This window comes from Cherax quadricarinatus, chromosome 59 (genome assembly GCF_038502225.1).
Source record: "Cherax quadricarinatus isolate ZL_2023a chromosome 59, ASM3850222v1, whole genome shotgun sequence".
Taxonomy (NCBI): Eukaryota; Metazoa; Arthropoda; class Malacostraca; order Decapoda; family Parastacidae; genus Cherax; species Cherax quadricarinatus.
Genome location: NC_091350.1, coordinates 19,893,357 through 19,916,578, shown reverse-complemented (window position 1 = coordinate 19,916,578; position 23,222 = coordinate 19,893,357).

The window sequence follows — 23,222 nt, the reverse complement described above, 5'->3', positions numbered from 1 at the left end:
CGTTTTATTCATAAAGATGATTACCCTCGACCCATGATTTTGAGCAACTTACCTGACGAAGAAGACTGGATACCACCAGAACCCTTCTATGTATACTGAGAAAATCATCGCCCCCAATTAGGGAGACATCTTAAATAACTTTCTAATGTAAAATTATGCTATTGACTATGGTTGGACACCACCATTAAGAAGCTATTGTCATGAACTTATAAAGTGGCCAGAAAATTATTGCCTTTTTTGTCGTATAAATATCCGTTGTGCAATCGCGAAAAAAAAAGAAAGCAATTGCAACTTGTATAACTACTACCAATTCAGAGTCATGTACTTATATACCTATTATATCTATGTGACTCTGATGGGTTAGTATTATACCCCTTAAAGAATATCTTATCAATTCACATACACTTTTTAAATTACACCAAAGTGGTTGGGCCACTTACCTTTCATATCCTACCTCCCCCCCCCCCCTCCCACCCTTTTCCAATATTTCCATCGTTACCCATCCTTCTTCCTTACCCATCTTACCAAAGCTCTGGTCATCAGAACTCGAAGAACTCGAACAGGAGAAGTGTTTCCTGACGCGGGTCTTAGTCAGATGATGACCCGCCGTTGGAGCTTTTGGTCATCTGACCGAGGCCTTTTGCTGACTTACCGATCCACCCCTTTAAAAATATAATCATAGTTATAACCAACATATTCTCTGGGCAGCCTGTGAGACAGTCTGAGTACTCAGCTATACTGTAGCATTAGACATACAGGAAATAGTTCCCGAAATATTAAGACTAGAGAGCGTGAACAAACTGGATCATCATTCATGAACTTCACTCCTCTGGCCAAACCTTCTTACTCAGCTGTCAGAATTCAATTTCAGTCTGACAGTAATTATGCACTGAATCCAGATAACTTTAAAATTATACCTAAAGTAAATAACACTTTGGATTTAAGTCCAGGTTTAAACAACTTTTAAACCTGGACTCACTGATATGGTTCTTGCAACTAATTAGTTTACTCTGTAGGTTTACTTAATGAATTTAGTTTACCGTATATATTTAGTGTTCTGGTTTGTCTTGGCAGAGTAACTGCATCAATCATCAAGGACATAATCATTTTTTTTTGTCTGATTATAATATTTTTAAATTCTTCTCATGTTTGCTAATAAACTGTTATTTCAATTATAATTATACTCTGTGCATTATTACATGGTGTTCCAGAAATTGATATATGGAGGGGATAGAGGGGGTCAACGCCCCCGCGGCCTGGTACGTAATCAGGATGGTGAAGGATTGATCACTCCAACGTTCATACACTCTACGAATATCACTTAGTCTCTACCGCCTGTCATGCTTATACACAGTGGAACCTCAGTGTTTGAACTTAATTGGTTCCTAGGTGGTGTTCGAACTGCGAAAAGTTCAATGTCAGAAACAATATTTCCCAGCCTTTAATTATCAGCCTCACACACCAGAGGATGTTTAACTGACTCCTCTAAAAATCTCTGAGAGTCAGGCCAGTGTCAGAGGTCACATCAAAGCACTTTTGAAACAGGATTTTCCTATAATTTTTTTACAACTTAATTTTAAACAAGTCAGCGCGTTCGGACTCCAGAAAAACGCTCAAAGACCGGGTCAATTTTTTTCTGAACAAAATTGTTCGGACTCTGGTTTGTTCGAGGTTCGGTACCTTCGAACACCAGGGTTTCACTTACAAATATATATATATATATATATATATATATATATATATATATATATATATATATATATATATAATACACAGGTAATGAGCATGGGAATAGTAACATAACCAAGGGTAATAAATGGATGCCCTCTCAAAGATTTATAAACAAAGGAATTTGATCATTGAGCCCAGGAAGACCAGTTGAGGAATAGAGAGAGAGAGAGAGAGAGAAAGAGAGAGAGAGAGAGAGAGAGAGAGAGAGAGAGAGAGAGAGAGAGAGAGAGAGAGAGAGAGAGAGAGAGAGAGAGAGAGAGAGAGAGAGAGAGAGAGGGTAAAGAATGAGTAAGAGGAGGGAGAGAGGGAGGCAGGCACACAGGCATGTGGATAATTGAAATATGGAAAGCCGGAATGGGATTTTCACAAATAGAATTGAAACTCTGAAAGAAAAGAGTGTAGGAAAATAAAATAAATGCAAGAAAATTAAAAAAGAGAATGTAGCAGGACAGAAAACAAAGGAAAAGAGAAAGAGAGGAATAGCAGCGAGGGAACAAGAGGACGAGGGGAAAAAAGGATATAACGTTAATAAAGGAGAGGAAGAAAAATAATACGCTATGTGGCAGAGGGAAAATGCTAATAAGGCAGAGAAAATAATAAAATATATTAATACAACAGAGAGAGCAGGAAACAATGCGTTGATAACACAGACGAAGCGTTGATAACACAGACGAAGCGTTGATAACACAGACGAAACGTTGATAACACAGACGAAGCGTTGATAACACAAAGCGTTGATAACACAGACGAAGCGTTCATAACTCAGACGAAGCGTTCATAACACAGAAGCGTTGGTAACACAGACGAAGCGTTGATAACACAGGCGAAGCTTTGATAACACAGACGAAGCGTTTATAACACAGACGAAGCGTTGATAACACAAAGCGTTGATAACACAGACGAAGCAATGATAACACACACGAAGCGTTAATAACACAGACGAAGCGTTGATAACACAGACGAAGAGTTGATAACACAGACGAAGCGTTGATAACACAGAAGAAGCGTTGATAACAGACGAAGCACTGATAACACAGACGAAGCGTTGATAACACAGACGAAGCGTTGATAACACAGACGAAGAGTTGATAACACAGACGAAGAGTTGATAACACAGACGAAGAGTTGATAACACAGACGAAGCGTTGATAACACAGACGAAGCGTTGATAACACAGACGAAGCGTTGATAACACAGACGAAGAGTTGATAACACAGACGAAGAGTTGATAACACAGACGAAGAGTTGATAACACAGACGAAGCGTTGATAACACAGACGAAGCGTTGATAACACAGACGAAGCGTTGATAACACAGACGAAGCGTTGATAACACAGACGAAGCGTTGATAACACAGACGAAGAGTTGATAACACAGACGAAGAGTTGATAACACAGACGAAGAGTTGATAACACAGACGAAGCGTTGATAACACAGACGAAGCGTTGATAACACAGACGAAGCGTTGATAACACAGACGAAGAGTTGATAACACAGACGAAGAGTTGATAACACAGACGAAGAGTTGATAACACAGACGAAGCGTTGATAACACAGACGAAGCGTTGATAACACAGACGAAGCGTTGATAACACAGACGAAGCGTTGATAACACAGACGAAGCGTTGATAACACAGACGAAGAGTTGATAACACAGACGAAGCGTTGATAACACAGACGAAGAGTTGATAACACAGACGAAGAGTTGATAACACAGACGAAGCGTTGATAACACAGACGAAGAGTTAACACAAACGAAGTGTTGATAACACAGACGAAGAGTTGATAACAAGAAGCGTTCATAACACAGACGAAGCGTTGATAACAGAGACGAAGCACTGATAACAGAGACGAAGCGTTGAAAACACAGACGAAGCGTTGATAACAGAAGAAGCGTTGATAACACAGAAGCATTGATAACAGACGAAGAGTTGATAACACAGACGAAGCACTGATAACACAGACGAAGAGTTGATAACACAGACGAAGAGTTGATAACACAGACGAAGCGTTGATAACAGACGAAGCGTTGATAACACAGACGAAGCGTTGATAACACAGACGAAGCATTGATAACAGACGAAGCATTGATAACGCAGACGAAGCGTTGATAACACAAACGAAGCACTGATAACACAGACGAAACGTTGATAACACAGACGAAACGCTGATAACACAGACGAAGCGTTGATAACACAAGAATAATTGATAACACAGACGAAGCATTGATAATACAGACGACGCATTGATAACACCGACGAAGCGTTGATAACACAGACGAAGCACTGATAGCACAGACGAAGCGTTGATAACACAGACGAAGCGTTGATAACACAGACGAAGCACTGATAGCACAGACGAAGCGTTGATAACACAGACGAAGCGTTGATAACACAGACGAAGCATTGATAACACAGACGAAGCACTGATAGCACAGACGAAGCGTTGATAACACAGACGAAACGTTGATAACACAAAGCGTTGATAACACAGACGAAGCATTGATAACACAGACGAAGCGTTGATAACACAGACGAAGCGTTGATAACACAGACGAAGCATTGATAACACAGACGAAGCACTGATAGCACAGACGAAGGGTTGATAACACAGACGAAGCGTTGATAACACAGACAAAGCGTTGATAACACAGACGAAGAGTTAATAACACAGACGAAGTGTTGATAACACACGAAACAAACAATACAAAGAATTAGACACTTTCGCAACCTCTTTGTATCTTTACTTGTAGATGTTTCGCCCTCCAGTGGCTTTATCAACACAATACATGCATATATTGTGAAAATTGTAGAAATATACACAGAAGACAGTGAAAGATGAGGTAATCAGTCGCTCAGCCTATAAGCAGGTGATGAGCTCTGTGGTCTTGAAGAATGTGAAGGACAGGCAGGAAGACTGGTGCTTATATACTGGGGTCAGAGCACGTGCAGCAGGTGAAGGCGCTGCCACAGGTAGGCGGGCCTACAAAGTGTAAGTAACAATGCCTTCACCTGCTGCACGTCCTTTGACTACAGTATATAAGCACCAGTCTTCAGGTAACAGTCTATAGGTAAAAATTCCCAGATGTTGCACACATGTCTAACTCTTCATCTTGTTGCTACTGAATATCACTGATATACAAAAAAAATACACTGATGAGACAGATGGAACAACAAACAATACACTGATGAGACAGATGGAACAACAAACAATACACTGATGAGACAGATGGAACAACAAACAATACACTGATGAGACAGATGGAACAACAAACAATACACTGATGAGACAGATGGAACAACAAACAATACACTGATGAGACAGATGGAACAACAAACAATACACTGATGAGACAGATGGAACAATAAACAATACACTGATGAGACAGATAACTCTTCATCTTGGAGGTACTGAATATCACTGAATCACTGATATACAAAAAAAATACACTGATGAGGCAGATGGAACAACAAACAATACACTGATGAGACAGATGGAACAACAAACAATACACTGATGAGACAGATGGAACAACAAACAATACACTGATGAGACAGATGGAACAACAAACAATACACTGATGAGACAGATGGAACAACAAACAATACACTGATGAGACAGATGGAACAACAAACAATACACTGATGAGACAGATGGAACAACAAACAATACACTGATGAGACAGATGGAACAACAAACAATTACCTGGAGTTTACCTGGAGAGAGTTCCGGGGGTCAACGCCCCCGCGGCCCGTTCTGTGACCAGGCCTCCTGGTGGATCAGAGCCTGATCAACCAGGCTGTTGCTGCTGGCTGCACGCAAACCAACGTACGAGCCACAGCCCGGCTGGTCAGGAACCGACTTTAGGTGCTTGTCCAGTGCCAGCTTGAAGACTGCCAGGGGTCTGTTGGTAATCCCCCTTATGTATGCTGGGAGGCAGTTGAACAGTCTCGGGCCCCTGACACTTATTGTATGGTCTCTTAACGTGCTAGTGACACCCCTGCTTTTCATTGGGGGGATGTTGCATCGTCTGCCAAGTCTTTTGCTTTCGTAGTGAGTGATTTTCGTGTGCAAGTTCGGTACTAGTCCCTCTAGGATTTTCCAGGTGTATATAATCATGTATCTCTCCCGCCTGCGTTCCAGGGAATACAGGTTTAGGAACCTCAAGCGCTCCCAGTAATTGAGGTGTTTTATCTCCGTTATGCGCGCCGTGAAGGTTCTCTGTACATTTTCTAGGTCAGCAATTTCACCTGCCTTGAAAGGTGCTGTTAGTGTGCAGCAATATTCCAGTCTAGATAGAACAAGTGATCTGAAGAGTGTCATCATGGGCTTGGCCTCCCTAGTTTTGAAGGTTCTCATTATCCATCCTGTCATTTTTCTAGCAGATGCGATTGATACAATGTTATGGTCCTTGAAGGTGAGATCCTCCGACATGATCACTCCCAGGTCTTTGACGTTGGTGTTTCGCTCTATTTTGTGGCCAGAATTTGTTTTGTACTCTGATGAAGATTTAATTTCCTCGTGTTTACCATATCTGAGTAATTGAAATTTCTCATCGTTGAACTTCATATTGTTTTCTGCAGCCCACTGAAAGATTTGGTTGATGTCCGCCTGGAGCCTTGCAGTGTCTGCAATGGAAGACACTGTCATGCAGATTCGGGTGTCATCTGCAAAGGAAGACACGGTGCTGTGGCTGACATCCTTGTCTATGTCGGATATGAGGATGAGGAACAAGATGGGAGCGAGTACTGTGCCTTGTGGAACAGAGCTTTTCACCGTAGCTGCCTCGGACTTTACTCTGTTGACGACTACTCTCTGTGTTCTGTTAGTGAGGAAATTATAGATCCATCGACCGACTTTTCCTGTTATTCCTTTAGCACGCATTTTGTGCGCTATTACGCACACTTGTCGAAGGCTTTTGCAAAGTCTGTATATATTACATCTGCATTCTTTTTGTCTTCTAGTGCATTTAGGACCTTGTCGTAGTGATCCAATAGTTGAGACAGACAGGAGCGACCTGTTCTAAACCCAAGTTGCCCTGGGTTGTGTAACTGATGGGTTTCTAGATGGGTGGTGATCTTGCTTCTTAGGACCCTTTCAAAGATTTTTATGATATGGGATGTTAGTGCTATCTGTCTGTAGTTCTTTGCTGTTGCTTTACTGCCCCTTTTGTGGAGTGGGGCTATGTCTGTTGTTTTTAGTAACTGTGGGACGAGTCCCGTGTCCATGCTCCCTCTCCATAGGATGGAAAAGGCTCGTGATAGGGGCTTCTTGCAGTTCTTGATGAACACGGAGTTCCATGAGTCTGGCCCTGGGGCAGAGTGCATGGGCATGTCATTTATCGCCTGTTCGAAGTCATTTGGCGTCAGGATAACATCGGATAGGCTTGTGTTAACCAAATTTTGTGGTTCTCTCATAAAAAAATCATTTTCATCTTCGACTCTCAGTCTGGTTAGCGGCTTGCTAAAAACTGAGTCATACTGGGACTTGAGTAGCTCACTCATTTCCTTGCTGTCATCTGTGTAGGACCCATCTTGTTTAAGTAGGGGGCCAATACTGGACGTTGTTCTCGACTTTGATTTGGCATAGGAGAAGAAATACTTTGGGTTTCTTTCGATTTCATCTATGGCTTTTAGTTCTTCCCGCGATTCCTGACTCCTATAAGATTCCTTTAGCTTAAGTTCGATGCTTGCTATTTCTCTGACCAATGTCTCCCTACGCATTTCAGATATATTGACCTGTTTTAGCCGCTCTGTTATTCTTTTCCGTCGCCTGTAAAGGGAGCGCCTGTCTCTTTCTATTTTACATCTACTCCTCCTTTTTCTTAGAGGAATAGGCCTTGTGCATACATCGAGTGCCACCAAGTTAATCTGTTCTAGGCATAAGTTGGGGTCTGTGTTGCTTAGTATATCTTCCCAGCTTATATCGGTTAGGACTTGGTTTACTTGGTCCCACTTTATGTTTTTGTTATTGAAGTTGAATTTGGTGAATGCTCCCTCGTGACTAGTCTCATTATGTCGGTCTGGGGCTCCACGCATACATGTCTGAACCTCAATTATGTTGTGATCTGAGTATATTGTTTTTGATATGGTGACATTTCTTATCAGATCATCATTGTTAGTGAAGATGAGGTCTAGTGTATTCTCCAGTCTAGTAGGCTCTATTATTTGCTGGTTTAAATTGAATTTTGTGCAGAGATTTAAAAGCTCGTGTGGGTGTGAGTTTTCATCAGAGCTGCCTCCTGGTGTTATTACTGCAACAATATTATTTGCTATATTCCTCCATTTTAGGTGCCTTAAGTTGAAATCCCCCAGGAGCAAGATGTTGGGTGCAGGAGCTGGAAGATTTTCCAGACAGTGGTCAATTTTTAACAGCTGTTCCTGGAATTGCTGGGATGTTGCATCCGGAGGCTTGTAGACTACCACAATGACTAGGTTTTGGTTCTCGACCTTTACTGCTAAAACTTCCACTACATCATTTGAAGCATTAAGCAGTTCTGTGCAAACAAGTGACTCTGCAATGTACAGGCCAACCCCCCCTTTTGCCTGTTCACTCTGTCACATCTGCATAGGTTGTAACCTGGGATCCATATTTCGTTGTCCAAGTGATCCTTTATGTGGGTCTCAGTGAAAGCCGCGATGAGACAGATGGAACAACAAACAGTACACTGATGAGACAGATGGAACAATAAACAATACACTGATGAGACAGATGGAACAACAAACAATACACTGATGAGACAGATGGAACAACAAACAATACAATGATGAGACAGATGGAACAACAAACAATACACTGATGAGACAGATGGAACAACAAACAATACACTGATGAGACAGATGGAACAACAAACAGTACACTGATGAGACAGATGGAACAACAGACAATGCACTGATGAGACAGATGGAACAACAAACAATACACTGATGAGACAGAAGAGGTAGGAAAAAATAAGTTAAAACAGGAAGAGGAGGAGGAGGAGGAAAGAATACATTAAAGAATCAAGAGGAAAGAACATGCTAATAAAGCAGAGTGGGAAAAATAAACTGATACAAGATGAAAGAATACGGAAATAAGCTACGGGGATGCAAGGGAATACTAGCAAGGTAGGAGGATATAAGGGAACACTAGCAATGTAAGAGGATATAAGGGAACACTAACAATGTAAGAGGATATAAGGGAACACTAGCAATGTAAGAGGATATAAGGGAACACTAACAATGTAGGAGGATATAAGGGAACACTAGCAAGGTAGGAGGATATAAGGGAACACTAGCAATGTAAGAGGATATAAGGGAACACTAACAATGTAAGAGGATATAAGGGAACACTAACAATGTAAGAGGATATAAGGGAACACTAGCAAGGTTGGAGGATATAAGGGAACACTAGCAATGTAAGAGGATATAAGGGAACACTAACAATGTAAGAGGATATAAGGGAACACTAGCAATGTAAGAGGATATAAGGGAACACTAGCAATGTAAGAGGATATAAGGGAACACTAGCAATGTAAGAGGATATAAGGGAACACTAACAATGTAGGAGGATATAAGGGAACACTAGCAATGTAAGAGGATATAAGGGAACACTATCAATGTAGGAGGATATAAGGGAACACTAGCAATGTAAGAGGATATAAGGGAACACTAGCAAGGTTGGAGGATATAAGGGAACACTAGCAATGTAAGAGGATATAAGGGAACACTAGCAATGTAAGAGGATATAAGGGAACACTAGCAAGGTTGGAGGATATAAGGGAACACTAGCAATGTAAGAGGATATAAGGGAACACTAGCAAGGTTGGAGGATATAAGGGAACACTAACAAGGTAGGAGGATATAAGGGAACACTAACAATGTAAGAGGATATAAGGGAACACTAGCAAGGTTGGAGGATATAAGGGAACACTAGCAATGTAAGAGGATATAAGGGAACACTAGCAAGGTTGGAGGATATAAGGGAACACTAACAATGTAGGAGGATATAAGGGAACACTAACAATGTAAGAGGATATAAGGGAACACTAGCAAGGTTGGAGGATATAAGGGAACACTAACAATGTAGGAGGATATAAGGGAACACTAACAATGTAAGAGGATATAAGGGAACACTAGCAAGGTTGGAGGATATAAAGGAACACTAACAAGGTAGGAGGATATAAGGGAACACTAACAATGTAGGAGGATATAAGGGAACACTAGCAATGTAAGAGGATATAAGGGAACACTAGCAATGTAAGAGGATATAAGGGAACACTAGCAAGGTTGGAGGATATAAGAGAACACTAGCAATGTAAGAGGATATAAGGGAACACTAGCAATGTAAGAGGATATAAGGGAACACTAGCAAGGTTGGAGGATATAAGGGAACACTAACAAGGTAGGAGGATATAAGGGAACACTAACAATGTAGGAGGATATAAGGGAACACTAGCAATGTAAGAGGATATAAGGGAACACTAGCACGGTTGGAGGATATAAGGGAACACTAGCAATGTAAGAGGATATAAGGGAACACTAGCAATGTAAGAGGATATAAGGGAACACTAGCAAGGTTGGAGGATATAAGGGAACACTAACAAGGTAGGAGGATATAAGGGAACACTAACAATGTAGGAGGATATAAGGGAACACTAGCAATGTAAGAGGATATAAGGGAACACTAGCAATGTAAGAGGATATAAGGGAACACTAACAATGTAGGAGGATATAAGGGAACACTAGCAATGTAAGAGGATATAAGGGAACACTAGCAATGTAAGAGGATATAAGGGAACACTAACAATGTAGGAGGATATAAGGGAACACTAACAATGTAGGAGGATATAAGGGAACACTAGCAATGTAAGAGGATATAAGGGAACACTAACAATGTAGGAGGATATAAGGGAACACTAGCAATGTAAGAGGATATAAGGGAACACTAGCAATGTAAGAGGATATAAGGGAACACTAGCAATGTAAGAGGATATAAGGGAACACTAACAATGTAGGAGGATATAAGGGAACACTAGCAATGTAAGAGGATATAAGGGAACACTAACAATGTAGGAGGATATAAGGGAACACTAGCAATGTAAGAGGATATAAGGGAACACTAACAATGTAGGAGGATATAAGGGAACACTAGCAATGTAAGAGGATATAAGGGAACACTAGCAATGTAAGAGGATATAAGGGAACACTAGCAATGTAAGAGGATATAAGGGAACACTAGCAATGTAAGAGGATATAAGGGAACACTAGCAATGTAAGAGGATATAAGGGAACACTAGCAATGTAAGAGGATATAAGGGAACACTAGCAATGTAAGAGGATATAAGGGAACACTAACAATGTAGGAGGATATAAGGGAACACTAGCAATGTAAGAGGATATAAGGGAACACTAGCAATGTAAGAGGATATAAGGGAACACTAGCAATGTAAGAGGATATAAGGGAACACTAGCAATGTAAGAGGATATAAGGGAACACTAACAAGGTTGGAGGATATAAGGGAACACTAGCAAGGTAGGAGGATATAAGAGAACACTAGCAATGTAGGAGGATATAAGAGAACACTAGGAAGGTAGGAGGATATAAGGGAACACTAACAAGGTAGGAGGATATAAGAGAACACTAGGAAGGTAGGAGGATATAAGGGAACACTAACAAGGTAGGAGGATATAAGGGAACACTAACAAGGTAGGAGGATATAAGAGAACACTAGGAAGGTAGGAGGATGTAAGGGAACACTAGGAAGGTAGGAGGATGTAAGGGAACACTAGGAAGGTAGGAGGATATAAGGGAACACTAGGAAGGTAGGAGGATATATGGAACACTAGGAAGGTAGGATATAAGGGAACACTAGGAAGGTAGGAGGATACAAGAGAACATTAGCAATGTAGGAGAATATAAGGGAACACTAACAATGTAGGAGGATATAAGAGAACACTAGCAATGTAGTAGGATATAAGGGAACACTAGCAATGAAGGAGGATATGAGGGAACACTAGGAAGGTAGGAGGATATAAGGGAACACTAGCAAGGTAGGAGGATATAAGAGAACACTAGCAATGTAGGAGGATATAAGGGAACACTAGCAATGTAAGGGGATATAAGGGAACACTAGCAAGGTTGGAGGATATAAGAGAACACTAGCAATGTAGGAGGATATAAGGGAACACTAGCAATGTAGGAGGATATAAGGGAACACTAGCAAGGTAGGAGGATATAAGGAAACACTAGGAAGGTAGGAGGATATAAGGGAACACTAGGAAGGTAGGAGGATATAAGGAAACACTAGCAAGGTACGAGGATATAAGAGAACACTAGCAATGTAGGAGGATATAAGGGAACACTAGCAAGGTAGGAAGATATAAGGGAACACTAGCAAGGTAGGAGGATTTAAGGGAACACTGGCAAGGTAGGAAGATATAAGGAAACACTAGCAAGGTAGGAGGATATAAGGGAACACTAGCAATGTAGGAGGATATAAGGGAACACTAGCAAGGTAGGAGGATATAAGAGAACACTAGCAAGGCAGGAGGATATAAGAGAACACTAGCAAGGCAGGATGATATAAGAGAACACTAGCAAGGCAGGAGGATATAAGAGAACACTAGCAAGGCAGGAGGATATAAGAGAACACTAGCAAGGCAGGGTATAAGGGAACACTACCAAAGTAGGAGGATATAAGAGAACATAAGCAAGGTAGGAGGATATAAGAGAGCACTAGCACGGCAGGGTATAAGGGAACACTAGCAATTTAGGGTATAATTGAACTCTAGCAAGGTAGGGTATAAGGGAACACTAGCAAGGTAGGAGAGAAATCTCAAGTGACTGTAACTGACGACTCGAGCACTGTCATAGACCTCTCAGAACAGATTCACTGTCAGGCATTCAAGTGTTGCCCGAACCCGGTAGTAGTCCTCTATCTACCTCCACTGACTTGCCACCTCTGGTAATATACCAAATGGTTAATAAGCATAACCATGATTTTAAAAGAGGTGGATGGGTAAGCCAGCGGAAGTTTTCGGTCAGGTGACCAAACGCTCCAGTTGTGGGTCATCGTACGACTCAGACGGGCGTCGGGAAACCCTTGTCCTGTTTTCTGACAAACATTATACCTACCTGCCTCTGATACCTCTGACCCCCTCCTTCTCCCAGATTACACTGACCACTGACCTGGCTTTTCTCCACAACACAACCACAATTATCAGATCGTTCACGCGTCAAAAGATACATTGACTCGGGGTCCTCTACCAAGAAACCTTGAGTCACAAAAAATCAATGCTGCTGAATTTTTTAAAAGAAAAAAAAAACGCTAATTGGAAACCTCTCCTCCTATATATAGGAAACATTTATAAAATAACCCGCACACAGGAGAGAGAGGCTTATTATGACGACGTTTCGGTCCAACTTGGACGATTTACAAGTCACAAGTAACTTCTGAACAAAATTCTTTTCCTTTCAGTCAAAGACTTACCTTTTAGACCATCTTATTAACAATGAACGCTGAGGTCAGTGGTCACCTGCGGTCATACCTGCCTAAGCTCTTGGGAGTTAGCGTGGGCTGTTACCAAGCACCATGGCTTGTTGTAGGGTTTTAGAATCTCAGGTTCAAGTGTTGAAGAAGGAGATTCTACTTCTTCAGGAGGAAAATAGGAGGCTGAAGCTTCGCATAGATGAGTTTGGGAGTGAATGTGAGAAGGATTTAGCTGGTAAGGAGGAAATGGTCACCAGCAGTGATAATGGCAGCCGCTTTAAGTGGCAAGTGGTTCACAGTTCAGGAAGAAGGAAGATGAGGAGAGTTAATAAATAGAAAAGATGTGAAGGTAGGAAATCGATTCTTTGTTCTCCAAGACGAGTGTACTTCAGTGGTTAGTGAGGTTGAAGGTACCACTGATTCCCCTGTTAATCAAGGTAAGAATATTTTAATAGTAGGCGATTCTCAGGTAAGATATATGGACTGTGCATTTTGTAACAGAGACAGAAAGGTCAGGCAGAAAGTGTCTTCCTGGAGCTGGTGTTGGTGACATAGTCAGCAGGTTGGATAATATTATGGCAGGTAATGGGAACAAGCCCATTATCTGTCTTAGTGCTGGGGGTAATGACATTGGGAAGGGCAGGAGAGAGGAGCTGCTGGATAAGTACAGGTCAGCCATAGAAGTAGTTAGGTTTAAGGGAGGGATCCCAATCATATGTAGCATCATGCCTAGAAAGGGAGTGGGCAATGAATGGATGTCTAGGGCAATTGGTATAAATTGCTGGTTAGACAGGTACTGCAAGGAACTTGCAGTCCCATTCATTGATAACTGGGACCTATTCTTTGGCAAATGTAATATGTATGCAAGGGATGGGGTTCATCTCTCTGGGGATGGAGTGGTTGCATTAGCCAATTCAATTGAGAGGGTAACTGATGATTTGTCTAGGAATTTAAACTGATAGATTATAGAGATATGGGTGTTTGTGGGGAAACAATCAGGCTGCAGCATTAGGGTTAAAAATAGCAGTTATTACCGGGATACCTCAGGGATATGTTTAAAAGACAATATTCAAAATAAAGTTGCTAGTAATGGTAAATCAATTGATCAACAAAGAGAGATAGTAGAGGGCAACGAATGACAAGTTCCCTTAAGGTTTACTATACAAATAGTAGGAGTCTAAGAAATAAGATAGATGAGCTAAGATTACCTGCAAGTGCAGGTAATATAGATATTATTGGTATAACAGAGACCTGGTTCAACCTGAAAGTTAGAGAAATGCCTTCTGAATGTAACATACAGGGTTATAAACTATTCCACACTGATTGGGTCAACAGGAAGGGTGGTGGAGTGGCGATGTATGTCATAGAAAATTTAAATTGCTGTCTTAGACATGATATAAGATTAGAAATATCGAACACAGAATCTGTTTGACTACAGTTTCTCGAGGGACGTGACAAATTAAGTTTGGGTGTGATTTACAGGCTCCCAAACCTTGATAGGGAGTGCAGTAAGCTGTTATGGGACGAAATTCATAAGGCATCTAGATATGAAAATGTTGTGATAATGGGAGATTTTAACTTTAGACAAATTGATTCGAACAATATGACAGGAAATCTTGAGTCTAGTGACTTTCTTGATACGGTTCAGGATTGCGTTTTAGAACAGGTTGTGACAGAACCAACTAGAGGAAACACTCTGCTTGACTTGGTTCTTGCCAACAAAGATTCACTAATTAATAATCTTGAGGCTAATGATGAGCTTGGGGAAAGTGATCACAAATCACTTAGTTTCAATATATCATGGAATTACTCAGATAACTGCAGTCAAATCTCTGTCCCAGATTTTCGCTTGGCCTACTTCATGGGACTGAAAAATTACCTGGGTGGGCTAAATTGGGATGTCCTGACTATGGGTCAGGTAGGTGATCTTGGTTGCCAATATGACGTTTTTCAGAGCATAGTTCTAGCTGCCCAGACAACTTTTGTTCCGAGTAGGGAAATTAGATCTAACAAAAATTATCCCAAATGGATGAACAATAGATTAAAACATCTCATTGGTCAAAAGAGAGGCATATATAGGCGAATCAAAAGAGGGGATGGGCAGTTAAGAAATCAATATATTCAGTTAGATAGAGAAAGAAAGGAATAAAAGCAAAAAGGGATTATGAGGCTAAGGTCGCAAGGGATTCAAAGACTAACCCAAAAGGGTTCTTTCAGGTATACAGAAGTAAGATTAGGGACAAGATTGGCCCACTTAAGAGTAACTCTGGTCAGATCACTTACAGTGATAAGGATATGTGTGAAATTCTCAATACCTACTTCTTCTCAGTTTTCACCCAGGAAAATACTAGCGATATTCCTGAAATAATAGATTATGTAGAACAGGATAAACTATGTACGATTGCTGTAACTAGTGACATGGTCCTCAGACAAATAGAGAAACTAAAACCTAACAAATCCCCAGGCTCTGATTAACTGTTTGCAAGGGTGTTACAGGAATGTAAAGAGGAACTTAGCATACCTTTGGTTAATCTTTTTAACATATCACTACAAACTGGCATAGTGCCTGATAAGTGGAAAATGTCAAATGTAATACCTGTTTACAAGGCAGGTGACAGGTCCTTGGCTTCGAACTATAGACCAATAAGCCTTACCTCCGTAGTGGGAAAATTTATGGAATCAATAATTGCTGAAGCAATTCATAGCCATCTTGATAGGCACAGATTGATTAATGAATTTCAACATGGTTTTACAAAGGGGCGTTCCTGTCTAAAAAATTTACTAACTTTTTTCACTAAGGTGTTTGAGGAGGTAGATCATGGTAATGAATATGATATTGTGTATATGGACTTCAGTAAGGCTTTCGATAGAGTTCCACATCAAAGGATGTTGAGGAAACATAAGGCACACGGAATAGGAGGAGAAATTTTTTCCTGGGTAGAGGCATGGCTGACAAATAGGCAGCAGAGAGTTTGCATAAATGGGGAGAAATCAGAATGGGGGCACGTCACAAGCGGTGTTCCTCAGGGATCAGTGTTGGGCCCGTTGTTGTTCACAATTTACATAAACGACATGGATGAGGGAATAAATAGCGACATAAGCAAATTTGCTGATGACACCAAAATAGGCCGTCCAATTCATTCTAATGAGGACACTAGAGCACTCCAGGATGATTTGAATAGACTGATGCAATGGTCGGAGAAGTGGCAGATGCAGTTTAATATTGACAAATGCAAAGTTCTAAATGTTGGACAGTTAAATAACCATGCCACATATAAACTAAATAATGTAGATCTTAATATTACTGATTGCGAAAAGGATTTAGGAGTTCTGGTTAGCAGTAATCCAAAACCAAGGCAACTGTGCATTAGTGTTTGCAATAAAGCTAACAGAATTCCTGGCTTCATATCTAGAAGTATAAATAATAGAAGTCCTCAGGTTGTTCTTCAATTCTATATTTCCTTGGTTAGGTCTCATTTAGACTATGCTGCTCAGTTCTGGTCACCGTATTACAGAATGGATATAAATGCTCTGGAAAACGTACAGAGGAGGATGACAAAGATGATCCCATGTATCGGAAATCTTTCCTATGAGGATAGACTGAGGGCCCTGAATCTAGACAAATGCAAAGTTCTAAATGTTGGACAGGACAATAACCATGCCACATATAAACTAAATAATGTAGATCTTAATATTACGGATTGCGAAAAAGATTTAGGAGTTCTGGTTAGCAGTGATCTGAAACCAAGACAACAGTGCATAAGTGTTCGCAATAAAGCTAATAGAATCCTTGGCTTCATATCAAGAAGCATAAATAATAGGAGTCCTCAGGTTGTTCTTCAACTCTATACATCCTTGGTTAGGCCTCATTTAGATTATGCTGCACAGTTTTGGTCACCTTATTACAGAATGGATATAAATTCTCTGGAAAATGTACAAAGGAGGATGACAAAGTTGATCCCATGTATCAGAAACCTTCCCTATGAGGATAGACTAAGGGCCCTGAATCTGCACTCTCTAGAAAGACGTAGAATTAGGGGGGATATGATTGAGGTGTATAAATGGAAGACAGGAATAAATAAAGGGGATGTAATTAGTGTGCTGAAAATATCTAGCCTAGACAGGACTCGCAGCAATGGTTTTAAGTTGGAAAAATTCAGATTCAGGAAGGATATAGGAAAGTACTGGTTTGGTAATAGAGTTGTGGATGAGTGGAACAAACTCCAAGTACGACGTTGTGTACAGGTTGGATAAATACATGAGTGGATGTGGGTGGGTGTGAGTTAGACCTGATAACCAGGTCGGTTGCCGTGTTCCTCCCTTAAGTCAATGTGACCTGACTAAAAGCCGGTAGGAGACTTGGACCTGCCTCGCATGGGCCAGTAGGCCTTCTGCAGTGTTCCTTCGTTCTTATGTTCTTATGTTCTTATGAGTGAAACAAACTCCCGAGTACAGTTATTGAGGCTAAAACGTTGTGTAGTTTTAAAAATAGGTTAGATAAATACATGAGTGGGTGTGAGTTGGCCCTGACTAGCTTGTGCTGCTGGGTCTGGTGCCGTGCTCCATCCTTGAGTGGAGGTGACCAGACTGGTTGGGTCACTGGGCTATTCCGGGGGGGGGGTGTCATTGGTCTAATCCGGGGGGGAGGGAGACGGACCTGCTCCGCATGGGTCAGTAGGCCTGTTGCAGTGTTCCTTCTTTTTAATGTTCTTATGAACTCGTGACCTTCGTTGGCCAAAACATCATGCATAGCGCTGAGGCGTCCACCAACCTGTCTCATACCCGCACTATTGGCAACGTCCTCAATTCGAAGTGTGGCATTGTTATCATCCCCCACACTTAATATAGCAAGAATTTATAGAATAAAAACCGGAAATTCAGGAACAACTCGAGATAAGCATTTCACTAAGCCCCAAGTTGAAAATTATGTTCGTCCTGCTCGCAGATACAGACGATACCAGATTAATGATTAGCCTTCGATTCCAGGGACCTTCCTTGCGGGACAGTGCCTAGAAGGAAGGCTAATTAATTTTTTAATAATACCAACAGTGCTGGCACTTTGGACACCCAGCAAAATATTGTGGATCATAGGTGACATGTCCAGCCTGCGAAGAAAAATGTGATAATCCATCATGTGACCAGCTTATTACCTGACCTAACCGCAGCTAAACACACCACCGGTATCCCGTTTTCTTCCGAGCAGTCAAATACACTGCTTGAAGGGATGTTCAGAAAATATGGTAGTGACCCGACTATATATTCTAAGAAAACTACGAGGGGATATGCTTGTCCAGAGCTGCCCGACACTCTCAGCCTCTTGTGGCGACATCTAACAGTCACTCCAGTGTTCAACACTTATGAAGTTCTCAACTCGGACCTTCCTACCTCACCCTCTGTTACCCTCACTACCTCTCAGCCCCTCATTCTTCTTCAGCTATTCCTTCCACTCTTCTTTTTCTAAGTCTCTCTTCTCCACACTTCACCTTCCACTACTCCATCTGTGCTCACACAATCCCTCCATATCAGGAGACAACTATTGTCTCCCAAACTTTTCCTATCATGGCATCTGTCAGTGTTTCTCTCATTTCCCCATTTTCCTCTTCCCTCAGGAGAGGTTCCTTGATGCTGGTGAAGGGCTCTTGATCCAGGGAATTAGACTTGCCCTTCGCTTTGGACCGAACCTAATTACCTCCCATTCCCCAGGCACTGTATAGGTTGAGCAGTTCCCTTAAACATAATAACACATGTAATAACAACAACAATAATAATTTTCCTCTTGCAACACTACCTATCAGTACCCTGAATGTAGAAACAAATGAGGTAATATTTGAAATTATTAAAAAGCCACAATTTGAAGTGGACCTTGACAAACTCCAACTTAAACAGTGAACCCCAGGAAAAGCTTAAGCCATGCCCAAATGCACGAATATAATGCATGGTACCAGCTCCAATTACGCATTACTACCTTCAGATACCACTCCTCCACAAATGAACAATTCCCCAGCATCTTCTAACGTTAAACACAAACCCATTATTAATAATTTCCCTCTGCCACCAAGCAGCGACTTCACCAACCACAGCAGTCCATAGCCACCACCTGCTCTCTAATACCGCTATATTACTGGCAACTAATAATAACGATATTACAATGGGATATTAAGAGGATATAGAGGGACTCTGAAAGGGTTTCAAATGTTAATCTTCCAGCCTCCTGCAGATGTAATTATTTACACGAACCCAAACTACATGGCACAGTTGAGTTCCTCTCTCCTGCTATATACTTCTACAATCACTTTCCCCTTTTTTCGATGAGACATACAATGAAAGTTCTTATCTCGTGTACAGTGAAATTACTCATTCTCGAATTTACGTTGGTATTCCAGTTCACCATACTGCAGCCTGTGTATGTTTATACAAGTGGTACACCGTCTGCTCTTGATATCTCTCCACTTCACACCCATTGTCCTTAACTAACATGCAATCTCTGATTTCATCCTTACCTCTACGCCACCCCTTGTATTGGGTAATTTTAACTGTGGCAATTTCCTCTGGGGAGGGTTGCTCTGTGAATCTCAGAGACTAGTTAGTCTTGTCTTTCCCTTCTACTTCTCCATGTCTTGATTACTGGTGTTCCTACATTTCTGTATCCCTCCCTCCTTCCGTACTCTCTCCCACAGGAGATAATACGGAGGGGGATCTGCCGCTGCTCTTCCATAGTATTAATTGGATTATAATAAATGATCTCCATAACAGCGATCATATTCCCTCTCTCACTATGCCTCGTTCTTACACTCGACCTCCTCGTTGATCCCTGTGGCGATCATAGCCTGCAGACTCGGTACTTCAGAAGTCACTCCTCTTTACCTGGTGTTCCTCAGACAAGCTGTTACACAACTTTACCACTTCTGTTCTCCCTGCTGTCACTCTTGCAGGTAGCTGAACCTCAGGTAAACATCATCGTGTCCTGCCTGGTGGTCTCCTGACCACACTCGTGCATTTCCGTTTGGAACATACTGGTCGACCCAGCTGGTGTTACACTCAGACTATGCACCAGTTGGCAGATTATAAACAAGCGAGAGCGCACGCACCTTGTGCTGGTTTGTGTTCACTGGAATTGCCTATACCTATACGGGTACAGTCCGGAAAAAATACGAAAGCTGGCAGGTAAGTACACCAGATCCTGACCCAGTTACTACAGCTGATGCTGAAAACGCTGCAGACCCTGTCCAAGTTGCCAAAATAATTGGGGATAACCTCGTTTGTGTTTCTCAAGGGCTACATCTAATCCACCCCACTTCGGTGTAGAACAGAGTGAGAGTCCACCCAACTAGATTTTACGTCTCACCTTACAACATTCCCTCCACACTTGGTGAACTCGCCTCCATCCTGTCTGAGTACCAACAACAGCAACTGGATCTGAGGACATCTATGTCCTCATGCGTCAACACTCATACCCTACAGCACTGGTCTTAAGCTAACACCTTAACAATCATATCTGATCCAAAATGGTAATACCTAAATTTTCGATAGCCAGGTACCTGTAACCACGACACTTGTCATTATAGACCCATCGCTCTTACAAGCGTTGTTTACAAGTTGCTGGAATACTGGGAAAACAAGTCTCGATGGGAAAAATTTCTCATCAACACTTGTCCTATTTACTGTCAAATCTTACCTAACCTAACCTAACCTCTCATCAACTCAGTTTTCTCATATTGATGGTATACAGTACCAACAAGTTAATGAATACGATACCTGTGCAACACGTAGCTATCTTTATTACCGTACAGGCAATGATGAAGTCTTCAGTCGAATACTGGCTAATATTGGACACAGTGGAAGTAGTAGTTTGGAGGTGATCAGTTCCACAGCATTGGTAGGAGGCGGTGTTTCTGTGTATTATTAATAATAAACACAACACCATGGTATCTTCGTAAACACACCGTGGTATCCTGGTGCACACAACACTATGGTATCTTGGTGCAGATACCATGGTATCTTGGTATACAGTATACTCATCACCCTGGTATCATGGTATACACAACACCATGGTATCTTTGTGCACACACAGCACCATGGTATCCTGGAATACACACCATGGTATCCTGGTTCACACACACCATGGTATCCTAGTACACACACAAGCCATGGTATCCTGGTACACACACAAGCCATGGTATCCTGGTATACACAACACCATGGTATCCTGGTATACGCAACATCATGGTATTCTGGTATACACAACACCATGGTACCCTGGTACACACAACCCCATTGTATCTGGTATACACAACACCATGGTATCCTGGTACACACAACCCCATGGTATCCTGGCACACACACCATGGTATCCTAGTACATACAACACCACAGTATCCTGGTTCACATACACCATGGGATCCTGGTACATACAGCACCATGGTACCCTGGTACACACACCATGGTATCCTGATACACACAATACCATGGTATCCTGGTGCACACAACACCATGGTATCCTGGTACACACAACACCATGGTATCTTGGTACACACAACACCATGGTATCCTGGTGCACACAACACCATGGTATCTTGGAATACACACCACGATATCTTGGTATACACACTATGGTTTCCGGGTACACACAACACCATGGTATCATGGTGCACACAACACCATAGTATCATAACGCACACAACACCATAGTATCATAACACACACAACACCATGGAATCCTGGTACACACACAACACAATAGTATCCGGGAATACACACCATGGTATCCTAGTTCACACACACCATGATATCCTGGTACACACACCATGGTAGCCTGCTTCACACAGTACCATGGTATCTTGGTACACACAATACCATGGTATCCTGGTTCACACACACTATGAAATCCTGATATATACACCACGGTATCCTGGTACACACAACATCATGGCATCCTGGTTCACACACACTATGGTATCCTGATATACACACCATGGTATCCTGGTACACACAACACCATGGTATTATGATTCACACATCATGGTATTTTGGTACACACAACACCATGGTATTTTGGTACACACACCATGGTATTTTGGTACACACAACACCATGGTATTTTAGTACACACAACACCATGGTAACTTGGTACACACACCATGGTATCCTGGCACACGCACTATGGTATTTTGGTACAACACCATGGTATCATGGTATATACAGCACCATGGTATCATGGTACATACAACACCATGGTATCTTGGTACACACAACACCATGGTATTTTAGTGCACACACCATGGTATTTTGGTACACACAACACCATGGTATGAGACAACACCATGCTATCATGATACACGCAACACCATGGTACCATGGTGCATGCAACACCATGGTATCATGGTACACACACCATGGTATCATGGTACTCACAACACCATGGTATCCCAGTACATACACCATGGCATCATGGTACACCATGGTATCCTGGTACAGACACCATGGCACCCTGGTTCCTGCAACGCCATGGTATCTGATACACACACACCACTGTCAGCATAGTTGCTGATCCCTGTGTTGTATAGCATATCATAGTATCATCCATGTGCTTTATATAGAAGACCCCTTAGGCCTGTGACTGTATGACGTCACGGGATGCAGCTTGAGTGTGAGGCGAGCTACCTCGGCCTCAGTCGGCATTTGACATAGGCAGGACAAGGCAGAGGCTGGGCTCCATCTCCCATTACCAGAGTCTGACAATATATCGTTACCATCCATCAAGTGTGTCTACCTTCAACCCTCGATATCTCCTTTTAAGAACCCCTACGATACCATGACATTCTGGTACATACACCATGGTATCCTGGTACATACACCATGGTATCCTGGTACACGCACCAGGGTATCCTGGTACACACCATGGTGTCCTGGTACACACAGCACCTTGGTATCCTGGTACACACAACACCATGGTATCTTGGTACACACACCATGGTATCCTGGAACACACACCATGGTATCCTGGTACACACAACACCATGGT